The sequence below is a fragment of the Thermobia domestica genome, chromosome 12 (assembly GCF_964235325.1).
Source record: "Thermobia domestica chromosome 12, izTheDome1.hap1.1, whole genome shotgun sequence".
Taxonomy (NCBI): Eukaryota; Metazoa; Arthropoda; class Insecta; order Zygentoma; family Lepismatidae; genus Thermobia; species Thermobia domestica.
Genome location: NC_137465.1, coordinates 181,291,434 through 181,308,261, shown reverse-complemented (window position 1 = coordinate 181,308,261; position 16,828 = coordinate 181,291,434).

Here is a 16,828-nt window from a genome sequence, read left to right as displayed (position 1 = left end):
TTTATACTGGAGCTTAGTCTATTACTGTATATCTTATATGATTCAAATGCCTATATTTTTCAATATGTTGACGATACTGCATTTTATCTATACTTGACAATTTTCTTACCTACTGCAAGATGTGAAAACTAAGTGTCAGTTGTAACAAAACGCAAGCCCCTGTTTTTCTTCCACCTAAACGTAGTACTAAAACATGCCGAAATCCTGCTAATCTACACATGTCAATTACTGAACAGTTTCCTTGACCAATCGCCTCTGTAATGCCTCACTGAAAACATACAAAAGTTTTGTCCGAACTCTTCTCACTTTTGGCCACATTCTTTGGTTCCAGGGGGGCACGGTGGCTCAGTGGTAGAGCGTTCACCTCTGGTGCCTGAGGTCCCGGGTTCGATCCCAGCCCCCGCCAAGTGAACTTTGTGGTGGACAAACACCGTGCTCGTGGGTTTTCTCGGGGTTCTCCCGTTTCCTCCCACTTTCTTCATTCCACCATTTCACTCATCTCTCATCATCACCGTCTCCTTTAGCCTAACCGGCATAATCGTGGGACGTAAAACTCAAAGATTTCATTTCCTTTTCTTTGGTTCCACACGTCTCCTAAACTGTACGAAAAGCTAACTTATATGGAACGACATGTTATACACATGGTGTATCGGATTCGCTTACCATATCCAAATTACATGACCTACGAACACATGGACTTTCCAACTATTTTAGATCATCTTGCTACACTTCGGGAAATCTATATTCAATCCTGCGTTACAACTGCTCATCCACTATATCTCAATATCTTGAGAGTTAATGCTCTAACAGATGTTCTGTCTCGTTATCAGCACTCCCCACTCAACATACTCACCACTCTTTATGTTCACACAGCAAATTTTGACGCCGCAAAGAGAAGCCACATATTTGATATTTATTGTGTTCCTCATATTTTTTTTCATTTTATCACTTGCTTTTCATTCATCACTAACATTATGCTATCATTACGTTTTACATCTGTCTCGAGTCGCCCCGAGACAGAAGATCTAACCATGATGTTTCTCAACTAATATTTCTAATGTGATTGTGACGTCAATGCACTTAACATGATTATCATACTTTACCATTAGTAGGTAATCTTGCACAGCATTTTACCAGCGTGGCTGGTAATTCGATGCATTCCTTGGAAGGGAATAGCAATATTTTCACCTATATGAACCGGGGGTCGCAAAACATTGGTTTCTGAGTAATTTGCATATGTGTTATTTATTTAAAAATTTGCCGGCTAACAAGAGGTGCGCGAGGAAGTTACATGGAGGTATGCAGTAGTACACAAATAAACTTTCATCGCTCTACGATATGTGGAAGTTGGTCATGGTGATACTTTCTCGAACATCTCTCGTTACCTGGCAAATTTCAGAGAAATCACAATTGTTATGTGCAAATTACTCAGAAACTATTGGTTCATGTAGGAATTGAATTGAATTGAAAAGGTTGGGGTGGTTGCGCCGAAGACGGAGGATTTTTGGCACCCATCACTAGGTAGGAGCACACACAGTAAACGCGAAGAGACACAAATATACACAACTAAAAACCGTACTGTCCGTAGTAGAGAAGATTTTAATGAACACACAAAAACAGTCACGCAGAGCACCAGGCAGAAAAAGAAAAGTACAAGATAAAATAATAAATAATGCATGAAACGTTAAAAGCGGTACACTCTCATAACAGAACACTGCACAATCTCAGAGGCATACAGAAAAGTCACATGGCGTATAAAATTTGCCGATATCGCAGAAATTGGAACACCTTCAAGACGACGATCATCCCTGAGCAGAGTTCGGAGGTCAGCGGGTAGGTCAAACTAAGCACGCACAGGCGCACGAGGCACGCAGTCCACAAGAAGATGACGAATATTCTAGGGTTGACCACAGAGGTGTCAGTAAGGAAGAGGAGTTCTCTGTAGATGTCCGTGTGTCAAATGGCTATGACCAATCCGATGACCAATCCGAAAGTCCTCTCTTCCAAATGTGAAGAGCGGGAGCTCGACGACCAGACTCCAAGACGGGGCTTCACAGCATGGAGTTTGTTGTTGATCTGCTGATTCCATGATGACTCCCAGCGCTGATGCAGAAGACAAGAAAAGACGTGACGAACATCAGTGCTGGGAACAGGGAGGTGGCAACGAAGACCATGAAGAGCAGCCTCCTTCGCAGCAGTGTCGGCCACCTCATTTTCAGGGATGCCAACATGGCCTGGCACCCAACAAAACTGAAGATCATAGCTCTCAGCAAGTAGGCCATAGCTTCATCTTTACCGATGGCTCCAAGCAGGATAACTCTGTTAGCTGTGCTTTTGTTCCGTAAGTCAACCGTTATCGAGTTCAGCTTTATCCCTTCTGCACCGTCTACACCGCAGAATTGGTAGCCATTTTTGAAGCTCTTCGTCTTGTTTGTCGCCGCCTGCTTCACGCTATTGTGATCTGCTCTGATTCCACCAGTGTCCTTCATAGCCTTGGCGATGTCTCGTCTAATTGGCGATGCATCCAATTGTCCAGCAAGTACTACTTCCGTGCCAGTTTATGTACGACAAAATGTTCAAAAGTACTTGTAGAATATACCCTCGCAAGGAACGCATCGAATTACCAATCACCCTGCATATTGTTTATTGTTTTGTTTCGCAAGAATAATTTTTATTTAGCTTGCTTTTTCTCAATTTCATGTTATTTTTATGGCACTTAGACCACCTATTGTCTCTGTATTGACACCACGGAAATGTATAAAACCTTTGCCAAAGAGAGGGCGTATACCTCTAATGGCTAGGGGTTAGATTCTTTTTATATGAAGACGAGTATGATGAAATAAACAAAATATTGCACTAAGAGTCTTACGTCTTGCAATATTCCCACTATACAAAAAGCAGACACTTGATTGGCTGTAAGTACAAATTTAAACTGGCCGAAGAGGTAGTATGGCAAGCGTACTATTTAACATGGAAGCAGCCAATCTTTCAGTGCCTTTAGTCAGTTTATAGTGGCACTTACGATCTGTGCTATGCAACGTTTGATACGTGAACTGTTACTGTATCAGTTCCAACAAGGACATTACATTCCACCAGGAACCCAAAAATTCCGTCATGTAAAAGACGAAGGTGCAAAGAGCCACAGCTCAACAACTTGTTGGTTCGTAAAACCTCATGCAAGTTTAAAAATGTCGAAGATCACCGAACGTCCAGAGGCTTCAGGATAACAGATTCTGAGGTCATACAACATGTTTTTGAGAGAAATTAATGCACGAAAACACGACGATTGTCAAACCAACGCGACATGTTACGCTTCACCGTAAATGTGTCTACTTCACTAACTCGGAGAAACCACAAAGATCTGCCGCATTGCGTAACACGCCTTGACTCCACATCAGGTCCATAGGAGAGTGGATGTGTGTTGACAACTGCTGCAAAATTCGCGTAATGGTTGTTTCCTGAAATAGAGTGTCACAGGCGACACTTAAAAAAAAAGATCTGAATGTGCAAAATAAATGATTCAGCAAGGGTCAACTTCCATAACTGCTTGCCAAACAGGACATTTTAGAGCATAGGCGGAACTACGACAAGGTAATTCATTTCGTGTTGAATCCTAATGACAGTATCGTCAATGAGGAACTTTATTTCGAACAGATGAAGCCAATGAATGTTGCACCACTCCAAAATTATCCTACATTCGTTAACCATAAGCGCGTCTTGCTGCAACAGGATAATGAAAAATCACACTCGATTCGAAACACGCAACAACAAATACGGAAATATGATGGCATCGAACTGATACCATACCTGACATACATTCTTGATCTTGTCCCATCAGAATATTAACTGCTTCAGTTCATTGCGAACTTCCTGAAATCACGATGCTTCATTGGCTAGCAGGAGGTGGAAACAGCATTGACTGATTTTTTTTTCTGTAGGGACAAGATTTGGTGTCGACGCGAATTGATGAATTGTGTTGAATTCTGCTATACACAATCCAATACGAGGGGCTATACTTTGAATTTAACCTCATTTTATTGTACTGCATAAAATACATATAGCTACCTACCAGAATATTACAAGACTTATGACTAAACCTTGCATTCACGGAGGGAGATTATGTGGTTTGGATTAAATATTAAGCTGTAGGTTCCACGTCCCATGTAGCCATACTGCTAAAAGGGACGATAAATTCAAAAACAAATCGAACAAAATTAAACCTTGCATTTGCGAGAAACAATTTGCTGTGGCATTATTCCTCTGTTCCTGTATTCGTCCTGAATTTTCCTTTAGTTTAGAATATTATAAATAATATGTCGTATGAGTTATATGTCGGGTAGAGAAAGTAAATTTTCCGTCTTCCACCCCTGTTCAGTAGTTAAGTCTCTCATAGATTTACGAAAATATCCCTATAGTTTCAATGTTTCTGACTTTTTAATTTTTTTATGAGATGTATCTACAAGGCATGTGTTCTCCGAAGCATGTTATAATATTCAGGAAAATTTTCGTAAAAGGAAACAATAGTTCAACCAGAACAGGTAAGGTTAAGAGATTTTCCCTAGAGGCCCTCGGGCAAGAAAACCGCAGCGACTGAAAGGTGGAAGGAACAGGAAATTCAATAGTGGTAACCCACGACCCGACTCAGAGCGAGGAAGATTCCAGTAGATACAAATAGTCTACTTCACTGTAGTACGTCATACAAAGCTCTTAACGTTTCCTCTTCAATGAAATCACGGAAAAAGCAAATACCAAGTAAAGGCTGAGACGTTCTTAAACAAATACAGTATTAACAAGCGTTCAGAACGTTTTCTAAACGTTTCTTCAGTTTTCATTTAGTCAGAATGTGATACAATTGTCCTTTTGCTTTTCGTTTATAAAATTTTCATTTTCCTTTATCATGTTGACCTCGAGAGTTTGTTTTACGTCACGTCATGAGGATCTATCTGCCAGAGGTATAAGAGAAATAATAGAGCCGATTATGCCAATGAAACTGATGTCCGTGAACCTGGCCCCATCATACCAACACTAATTTTAAAATAAACGCAAAACATTAGTGTCCAGTTAGGGCTGACAACCTACAAACGTTAAAAACAAGATTCTAAGAAGAGCTATGTTTACCCTAGCCTCACCCACTCAATCGATTAAGAGGGCCGCGGTGGCTCAGTTGTAGAGCGTTCACCTCTGGTGCTTGGGGTTCCGGGTTCGATCCCAGCCCCCGCCAAGTGGACTTTGTGGTGGACAAACACCGTGTGTGTGGGTTTCCTCGGGGTTCTCCCGTTTGATCCCACTTTCTTCATTCCACCATTTCATTCATTACTCATCATCACCGTCTCCTTTAGCCTAACCGGCATAAGCGTGGGACGTAAAACTTAAAGATTTCATTTCATTTTTCAACCGATTACGATGAAAGTCAAACAAAAATTTAGTGCTAACGATACCACATGCAGAAAATCAAAATCTTTTATATGTTGATTCTTTGTAGAAATCCTGCATTATCCTATAAATTAAACCTAGGTTTCTATATGCACTACTCGTTATTGCGTCAACGTGTTGAGTAAAGGTTAATTTGCTATCAAATATAACTCCTAGATCTTTGATAGTGTTTCGGGTAAACAAGGAAGTGCCACTTATTGTATAGGTAAAGTTAATTGGATTTTCCTTCCTCATGAAAACTATATGTTTACATTTGGTCACATTCAGGACTAATTTATTCTTAAACTCTCTGTAGATTATGCTGAAGTTTCACGCACCCTTCAACTGAACTTACTTTCGAGTATAATTTGAGATCATGGGCAAAAAAGAACTTGAGAAGTTATAATACACAGAGAAATATCATTAATAACAAGAAGAAAGAACAGGGGACGTAGATTAGATCCTTGAGAGACTCCCAATAGAGTATTGAACTTGAAAATTACCGGTAATGAAACCATCGTCTAGGATTATTCAACTGGAACTCTCTCCAGCCCTCTGTGAGAAAATTTTTTATCTTCAAATATTATTATTATTATTATTATTATTATTATTATTATTATTATTATTATTATTATTATTATTATTATTATTATTATTATTATTAAGTATGTTGCCTTTCGGCAGGTCCTCGGACTAATGAGGATTTTCGTTTAAATTTTAGATTATTGCCTGGAAATGTTTATTCCACTTCTGTCGATCTTCAGCTTCCTCTTTTAACTCCCAATATTTTCTCCTATCTTTCAAATCATCGATCAGCTATGTTCTTCTTCTTTCTATTTCTCGCTTCCCTTCCATCTTTCCTTCTATGGTGCTGTGAAGAAGACAATTTCTTCGCAAGATGTGTTCAATCCAATAGGCCTTTCTACGCAGGATGGTGGCTAGAAGTGTCCTCTTCTCTCTTATCCGTTTTAAAACATCTTCGTTTCTTGCTCTCTCTGTCCATTTTATCTTTTCCATCTTCCTAAAACACCACTTTCGAAGCTCCCTAAATATTTCTTCTCTAACATCCGTAATGCCCAAGTCTCTGAACCATACACTCCAATGCTCCATATATAGCAATTGACCAAGTTCTTCTTAAGTCCAATATTGAGCCTGCTAGTTAAGAGTGATCTTTTCTTGTTGAATGCTTCTTTAGCTATGGCAATTCTTGATCTAATCTCTGTAGTACAATAAGTGTCTCTCGTCAAACTACTTCCCAGAGACTTGAAATTATCAACCTCTTCAAGTTCTCTTTGTTCTACTCTGATACCTAAGGGCGTATTTCCACGGGATATTAAATTGTCATATAAAGCCGAACAATATTACATTAAGGAAACATTTTTGTTACTGTTGGCGTATTAAGACATGCAATGATACGTGCAGCTTTTTTATTAACTCTTATTTACAGTATAAAATTTAACTACGAAAAGGATAAGGTTCCTTAAAAGAGTTTTGCAAGACCAAAATCAACACCATGATATCATGTGTATGCCCAAGCCAAGACCTAGACCACCCAGGTACTAGTGTTGCACTTCCTCATCAATAGAGTTTTCGGCTTAAGCACATTATTATGGGGTCCCGGGATCACCCGAAAATTATAACTTGTAGGATTTGTAATTTGATACTTCTTTAAAAAGATCGTGAAAAAACAAACAACTTCTCTAGAGGAAGTTACTCGTGTGAATCATCGTTTACGAAATAGCCACCACTTAAATCTGAGTTTTGTCTGAGTATAGAAATTTTCCGATTATAATGTTCACAACCATTTAAGTGTATGTTTTATGTTACAATGAAATAATATAGAATTCAATAGTGGCAACTTCGCAAATTGTTTCCCAGACGACCAGATTGTTCCCTATAAAGTTATTTGATTTCCCATCATGTTTTCAATTATGTATCAATTTAATGCATTTCAATTTAAATGTTTGGATTGTATATGTAAAAAACATGTCTGCAAATGTGTTGCTTTGCTTGCAAAGGATATAGTAATTAAGCGGCAACATCAGTAAGCAACTGTGATTTATTATAAAATTTAAAATAAAAAGATTTTATAATTATGTTTATTGTTTATTTTTTTGAAAGTCTATACTTTTAACATATCACAGTATGACTGAAAAATAATATTTCAGCTGAACATGTGCTAATTACTTTATAAATTATAATTATTAAACTAGCCAAGCAGACCTCTACCTTCCGAAGAGTTCCTCTGATGTTCTTCGGTTTCCTTGACAAAATTGGCTTTTAATTGTACAGTATGTCGTTCAATTGTAAAAATGTTATAATTTATTTTAAATATGAAAAAGGAATGCGGAGGTTGACTCACATTGAATCGAATTTTATTATGACACTTAACTAGGAAATATCATGTTTCCACCACAGATTATATTCGATCTGCAGAAAACTTTTACTGACTATTGCCCGGCATCGTAGTTTCCATTGCAGGCGACTGTTTAGCAGCTGGTCCATGGGCATTGCATCCCACTCCTCTTTACAGGCTTTCCACAAGGCGATGACGGTGTGAACTCAATAATGGGAAAGGCGCCCCTTGATAAGTCCAAATGCACAATAGTCCACTGGGCTGGTATCTGGTCTCCTGACAGATATGTTAGAGAACAAATTACCGAAATTCGAGTGTCCTGTTCCATACGGCCATAGAATTCCAGTGATGTTTCGCCTTTGTCTGAATGCCTTGTCTTGGTGGAGTTCAACCTGATTCTCGTCTTGATTGTACAATTATGAGATTTCCTGCTGGTACATTTTAGTCAGGACATGAATCTGGTAGTGCGTAGAATTAACTCTTTTGGGAAAAAGCTCTAGCTCCTCGCATTGGTGTGGTGGTTTTCAAGGTTCTGTACCGCATATTATCTTATGGTACGATTCACATTGGCACTATTTACACGAAAATTACGCACTTGACACATTTGTACAAGAAGCTACGTTGTAAACTTAGCGTCGAAAAGTGCTTCAATGAACATCTCAAAGAATCTGTTCAGTTTCAGCGGCATTTCACTACGCTCCACTACACGGGTCTACTACGTAACTAGCGAGATACTGTTGCTTGACTCGTAGAAATCTCATGGTGATGAGTTGCGCATGCGCCATAAAATTGCACATTGACTTCGATTCAATATAAATGACTCAACCTCTGTAAATATTAACCCATGACTAAATTTTCACATTCTACAATATTAAATTGTATGTAAATTTATTTGTATTCCTAAGAGTAAAGTGAGAGCGAGTAAACCACAGTTACGAATATGCTTGAAATCTGAGTTTTCATAATCAACTAAATTGGTAGGTAGTTATGTAATAGCAACAGTACAAAGGAAATATGTATAACTTAAAACAGATTTCTAATGTAATACATTTTCAGTAATTTGTGTTACATGACGGTGTTGGGATAAAACATAAAACTTGCTCTTTAGAAAACAAAAACTGTATAATAGGAATGAAAGAATAAATGAACGAGGCTAATCTAGAGGGAGTTCCATGGGAAAGATCGCAGAAATAAAGGAGAGAAAGAGAAAGAGAAGATTGAAAAATTTGAAGAGATGACAATAAGAACGGAGAAGAAAGATTTTGAGGTTAACATCCCTTTCAGCAGCGAGGCTATATGAGACGGGATCTACTGATGAATGTGGAATCCGAACTACATGACCTCCTGCTGTAAATTGAACCCGGGTCTCCTACGCCAAAGGCGAATACGCTAACCGCTTAGCCACGGATGAGATCGGGGACTCAGGAGATATGTGATTATTATTATGACAAGGTCTTCGAAAAGGTTCTTGTAAGTTTGAAAAGTAAGGCATTCCCGAACAAAATATCCTAGATACATCATGGTTAAGGGTCAACTTTAGAATGCTTGCTCCAAAATCTTTGCTCAGACACGAATTTTTAGACTTGATCAATCTTAAGAAGATGGGTTCAAAATTCCCGAACCGTAACTTAACCTTACCCTACTCTACTACAATAGTTCTTATCCTACTCTACTCTACCCGGTCCTCTTCTACTAAACCCTATTGAAACGGTTCTACTTATAGGTATGCAACTGGAGTGTGTATTGTAAAGTTTTCTCTAAGTTAAAATCAATCTTGAGACTTAAGTTTGATATATACAGTGTGTTTCAAAAAGGATAATACGATTTCAAACAATCATAACTATGCATCTTTTCATCCCTTTTGAACCAACAATAAATCGTCGGAAAGAATTAATGATTGCATTAATAATCTTGCGTTCTCTGCTTCGTAACTGTTCATTAATGAGTTCGTAACTGTTTATTATGATTTTTGTCGGCAATACCTTGGGTTAAAACTCGTGCAGCTCAGAGCATTAGGCGATGGTATAAATTAATTCAAGGCACATTTAGTTTGTGTAAAGAAAAATCCATTAATCACATGAGGCGTGAAAATGATGGATACAGGAATAACAAGAGTTTGGGTCCCATATTAAGCAGCTATGATTTGGTATGTAAAGCAAAATCATTACTTGCTTTGTAATATAAGATTATTCTGAAATGTGTATGTGCTATACTGTAAATACTATTTAAATTCTAAATCGGATTAATCTTCTTGAAACACTTTGTATATGAATTAAAAGTATAATACTAAACCTAAGTGAGTCCATATGCTGTGGTCGGTGTTTGCTAGTCAAAAAAAGAAAAAAAGAAAAAGAAAGAAAAGAAAAGAAAAGAAAAGAAAAGAAAAGAAAAGAAAAAAGAAAAATCACTGCCATAACCTTTCAGTCAATTGAACACCAAAACTATCATATTTTACTTCTACAACATATTTCTTTCTTTTTGTAGAGCAGAAATTTTGATGAGGAAATCATGCATATTAAAATGAAGAAACACAACTATAGTTCTGAAAATTCACGTTCAAAAGTAAGATAATAATAATCCGAAGGAAATAGGCTTTCTTTCCTTTTTTAAGACTTTCTTTCGTTTCTTTTAATTTTCAATGGGAAACAAATATAATACAAAATGGGAAATTAATACAAAATGGGAAACAAATATAAATCTAATTAAATGCCGGACAAATCAAATATAACTAATTTAAATTATTTGCGAACATGTTATTATTTAAAAAAAAATGAATCCACTTTAAAACCCGCTAAAAAAAGGAGAAAATGTTAAAAGCTCTTAGAAGAGGACAGCAACACTGTTAAAAGCGCTAAAATCTTACTATTATGATTTAAAAAAAAAATAAATAAAATAAATAGCCTAAAAGTAATCCTATTTTCAACCTTAGTTGCATTCATCACTAATCTAATAGACTTGACAACTACTTTTTTTTTTTACTTCTAATAGTAGATTTTAGTTCTTTGAAGTCAGTTAATATTTTTTATATAAAAATTTATTTTTTTGCTTTTCATTGTTTTTAAAAGTCGTTTAATACATTTTAAAATTAGTTTTTTCTGCAGTTTCGTTACCGCGTAACGTAAGTATGTGTTCTAACTAAATGCAGGACACTAACATCCTAGAAAAAATAGTCACCTATGAGAAAAATGTGTGATCATATATTTCTCTTCAAGTTGCACTGTGTTTTACAGGATTTACAAGAACTTAGCATTTAACACAGTCACTCGTTGAAACGTTTCATATTCTAGCCTCAAAATCTATCATTAGATCCTATAGTGCAGTAAATGAAGCTCAAATTTTAATGAAGAAAGGAACAAATTAGTAACAAGCTGAAAATTGGTACACATGTTGGGAATGTTATAAACAATATACTAAAAGTCAAGGGCGCCGATTTCTCTGTAAATTTAGGGGGACCCATTTAGATGCAGAAGGTATACATATATATATTGCATTTTAAGACAAATTGCATTAAAATTATGCCTAATATTGTATATTCATAAATACAAGAGGGGGGCCATATGAGCTTTGGGGGGCCTGGGTTCCCTGGCCTCTAGGATCGGCGTCCTTGCTAAAAGTCCCTGGTTATTAAAGAATACTTAATGTGACATGTTTCAAAGCTTGTTTTTCACTTTCTCGTTCAATTCAAAACTTCGCACAGCACATTTCCCAGTATTTCACACATAACATATTCTAAATCTATTCAGAACTTCAAAACAGTTGCAGGTTTTGGAAAAATAACCTTAGCTTTTAGTTTTTTTTTGGGGGGGGGATTGAGGGTGTTGTTTAATATGTCATACGATCATGTTGTCATTTAAAATAAATAAGTTGATTCCAAGATAGCAGCCACCAAAATTGTGGACGACAATCTTAACCCCGTCATAATGTTTCCCCCTCATGATATCAATATTGAGACCAACATTGATCCCAATTGACTTCGGATCCACTGCATTTACAGTTTCTCAAATATGTAGCTCCGTCCAGACCTTGTATTTCACTTTTAAAAATATCATATTTCAATTACTTCGGACATTTGGACATTTTTCCAACATGGCGAACGAAGAAGTTGTGTAATTTCAGTAGCCTATGTCATTTAAATAATCTTTACCAAAATCTATGTCAAATTTCAACTTGTTAATAATTACTTACAAGTTCAATAAACTTTTAAATCAGTTTGACGATAGTTTTCGGAATTTTAGAATTAAGAGCTAAATATTTCTAAAAGTATGCGTTTTATGAAAGATTGTTTCTCTATTAAAAATATAAGTTATCTATGTTCTATAAAACAATACTAATTTTATCTCTTTATGTTCAACCATAACGAAGATATTGCTGTTTTATCTGGGTATTGTTCATTTGACACTTGCAGCGGTTATTTTCCTATATTGCGGGCGAAGGTCAGGTGGGATTTCTAGGAACTTTTAGTATGTTCTTTAGAACAACATTCCCAACTTCTGTACCAATTTTCAGCTTGTTACTAATTTGTTCCGTACTTTTGGGCACAACTAAAAAGCAAACGCCAAAAATATAGGCGGGTTGCGCGCGCACCTTACAGCTCGCTGTTGCCAATTCTCCCTTGTTATGTGCCACCTCCTTCCCCTCAACACGCCTGCGAAACATGAAACCTTGGCAGTGACTGAGCAAGACAAATGTAAATGTGGCAAATACGTAGGTTGCTAGTTGGCTGTTGCTCTCTCCACCCACTTTTTTTTGGCGATTTTCTTTTTAGTACAATTTATGTTTACACTGCATCTGTTAAGGTATTTCATGGTCTAGCTCAAAATATAAGGCGCGTTCGGAAAGTCACCTGTGATTGGTCACTGTGCGTGAAGTAGTAGGGGCAGCGCTACCATCTTTGCACAGACGTGCGCGCGCGATCACTCTGCATCCAGCCTTGTAGAGGGAAGGTTGTCTGATCATTAATTCCACTTTTGTAGCGTCTCAAAATATGTGCTGCAATACGCAACTCAGTCAAGAAATATATCTCTTTATTCATCCCACACAGTCAGAATCACAGTAACTGATTTCTTTTGTTTGCTGCTTGAGGGCGACTGATTTCGGAAACTAATTTTTACAGCTTGGTGCGTTTTGGATAAGGATTACTTTATGTATCAATATTCAAATAATAAAATTTAATTGAATTAATTGAAATGTAGAGTATATATTGTAATTAATAGATTATGTATATTTGTGTATGTGTAATAATTTATGTATGATAGTGTATGTTAGATTATTATGTACACGATATTATAACTGGGCATTAAAACTTTTGTGTTGTCCTTACGAAATAAATAGATAAATTTTACTTTGCCATAGCCTCGTCATTATTAAAATATCTCAAATAACGTTATTTTAAAAAAATCATTTACCAACATAATCTGAATTCCATGAATTTTGTTGATTTGTCGTCCCGGCGCCCCCTTTGACGCAGCGCCCACGCGACTGCCCTGGTAAATTCAAAATGTTTCCATAGTAAATAAAACATGCACTTAAATGGTTGTGACCATTGTAATCGAAACATTTTAATAGTCAGACAAAACTCACACTTAACCCACGAGCAGACGCGTATGTGCAAAAAGTGCGAAAAATATCATTTTTCCAAAAAAAAATGAAGCTCTTTCATCAGTTTGAGTGAAACATGGCTTCTTTCTATTCTTCACGGAGTTCTTCAGTTACTGTTGTCGTCCCACACGTCTATTTTTGTTTATTACGTTATTGGAGGGAAGTGAATTATATCGCACAAAATGCGGGGCGCACCCGCTCGTGTTATTCTGTTTTCCGTCTGAGGTAAATGCGTTTTTACGATGGCGGAAGAAATTTACATATGGTTGATTTTTGACGGGTTCTTAAGGTAATTCCAGATGATGACGTAGAACATGAAATTCATAGTGATAGTGAACTAAGTGATGAAAACACATAAATAAATCAATATCACAGTAACTCAGAATAAGAAATGTCTGATATTGAATATGAGATTTTGTCATCTATAGATTTTGTGCGCTGCCGACGAGCTAAGATCTTCAACAATGAAATGTAGTATGTGCTCTTTCATCTGCAAAATCACTCATAAAAATTATTGTTTGCATTGAATGCAATGAAAATTATTCTGTTTGTACATTAATACCGGACATTCAAGAGAACGTAAATCATAATCTCAGAGGTATGTGGAATAGGTTAGATGTCTTCGAGTAAAGGATAAAAGTAGTGTATATTGAATCAAGTGTGACTAACACCTTCTAAGCAAAATATTCAGTGAAAATTAATTTCTGTTTTGTAAAACATAACTCCATTCAAAACATAATATTCTATCAAGTATTTAATATATTCTGTGTTCTCATTTTCAGTGAGTAATGTTTCTGTGTAGGGTTGCCAGATTTTGTAAGCGAAAAACCGGGACACCAATCTCAGGCTATATATACGGTTTCTACTTATTTGGTCAGAATCATTTAATTACCTGTCTTTTCCGGGCTAGTACTCACAATTTTCAACTTCATTCTATATACAGTTAACACAAATGAAGATACACAAAGGATGTATAAAGATAATGAAAAGGTAACATAAGGAGAGCTGCCTGGTGTCCCTAATTCCGAATTCCAATTTTTTGTACTTAACAGGCCGTAAATATGCCGCCAATTACAACACACTCTCCCATTTATGATTAAAGAGATACTTTTTTCTTTGTTACGTTCTCATTTGAGTCAGAAATACTATCTTCCGTTTTTAGGTTAGATATACTGCTGGTTGATATATGTTCTTGCTGGTTGAATTTTTTTCAACCTGAAAAACGAAAACCGGGACAAACGCGTCCAGAAAGCCTTTTTCGGGACAGTTAATTCTTTCACTGAAAACCGGGGCTGTCTCGGAAAAACGGAACGTCTGGCAACCCTATTTCTGTGTTAATATTGTGAAGAAACATATAAATAATTGAAACCTACACGAAAAACACGTTTTTCTGTTAAAATTAGAGATGCAAAAAAGCCAGATTTTTTGAATCGATGGTTTTTTTCACATAAAAAGCCGGCTTTTCTGGGAAAAAAACGAGAATTTTGGAAATTTTGGTTTTTTTCATTTTCACGATTTTTCTATCTAAATAGCTTTCTCAGTGTATATTCTATAGTTAGAAAAGAATTCCATGACCTAAATGCCATATTTAGCTCTGTAACTCACCATCAAGATGGATGGAGCACATGCTTTACGAATTAAAGCTAACATGATAAATGTAGTATTTGAGGGCAATTTTACATGCTATTTAACTTTATTTTAACTTTTGAGTTATCGACATTTTTTTCTTCTCTAGATCATTTTAGTTTCTCATCCGTGTTTCATTTCTAAGAGTTTAGTACTCTAGCTTCTAGCACAAAAGTTAAACTTACGTTTTTCTATATATCCGTCAAAGCATAAGTTTTTCAATATGTCCGTCAAACTGTACTTCCACATTTCTGTTATACTGTAGTTGTGCAATGATTTAGCAATAATTTTCCGGATACAACCTTGAATACCAATTTATACAAATAATCAGTAGCGGATTTAGAAAAGTACTTTGGGAGGGGTTTCTCTGATTGTTTCGTTTTCTAAAAAGTCCTAATTTTATTTGGGAGGTCGGGGTGGTATCGAGACGAGACGAGACGAGACTTTGTACAGTCTCGGTCTCGTCTCGGTTGATAAGTAGCGGTCTCGGCCTCGATCTCATCTCGAGTCAAAAATCGCCGTCTCGGTCTCGGTCTCGGTCTCGTCTCGGTCAACAGATGCTTCTCTCGATCTCGGTCTCGGTCTCGAAGGCGAAGTCTCGGGTCTCGTCTCGAAAGTCTCGAAATTAATAGTATGAAATTAAATTTGTGAAAGTATTATTATCGTACAGTCTGTCGTTTCCGGTTCTTACTTTTTGCCTTCATTCTTGACAGATTATGGCATGATGTACTTCTTCGTATCTAAATTGCTAACGCTAATGCTTTCCATGCGTGTGTTCCGGGTTCAATCGTCAGTGGGTATAACATACTTGGGATAAAACCCTAACAGTAACCCTTATTTTACTTTCAGCAATAGACTTTGTCTCAAATAGCTTCAGTACTTCATATACAATTAAACTCTATTAAATTAACTCCAGTACTATACGGTAGTTTATTTACTTCCTTTGAATCAGAATTGTTCAATACCTCCTAACAGATAACGCAACACATAGCAGCACGAATGTATTTAACGTACCGAAATTGAAATTTTATAATTTTTCAGTTATTATCCAAAACACTCTGCTTTGATTGCCATTTTAAAAACAGGATATAACGTTCATTATCTTAACTAATAGAGTAAATTATTACTACCATATATTTTGTTTCAAATTGATCAATTGCTTTATTACCGTTTCACATCTCAGTGTTTAATTGACACTTTAAAACAAGCATTTCCTAAACCTTATGGTGGGAGCTACTGCACTCATCTTTGCTATCTGTGGTCTCGGGTTGGATCACCAAACAAGTTAGATTCAAAGTCCTACGTTTCGTATAGTTCGCGTCTCACTTTAAGTACATTCTGTTTCTTATACAAGTTTATAAGGTCGTAATGTATTATATAAGCATATATCCAGTGCCGTAACATAGATTAAACTTGTTCCTGAGTTCTCAGCGTTGCATGGGGCCGCGGTGGCTCAGTAGTAGAGCGTTCACCTCTGGTGCTGGGGGTCCCTGGTTCGATCCCAATCCCCACTAAGTGAACTGTGTGGTGGACAAACACCGTGTGCGTGGGTTTCTTCGGGGTTCTCCCGTTTCCTCTCACTTTCTTCATTCCACCATTTCATTCACTACTCATCATCACCGTCTCCTTTAGCCTAACTGGCATAACTTTGGGACGTAAATCTCAAAGATTTCATTTCATTTTTCTCAGCGGTGCATGTATAACGAAATATTTTAGTTTGTATAATATTTACCTGTACCTCGGACATTTCCCTGTACCTCGGGCAGAAAGTGCTCGTACATATGCAATATACTTAGTAGAATGTTCGTTTTTAAATTAACAAAAAAGAAGAATATC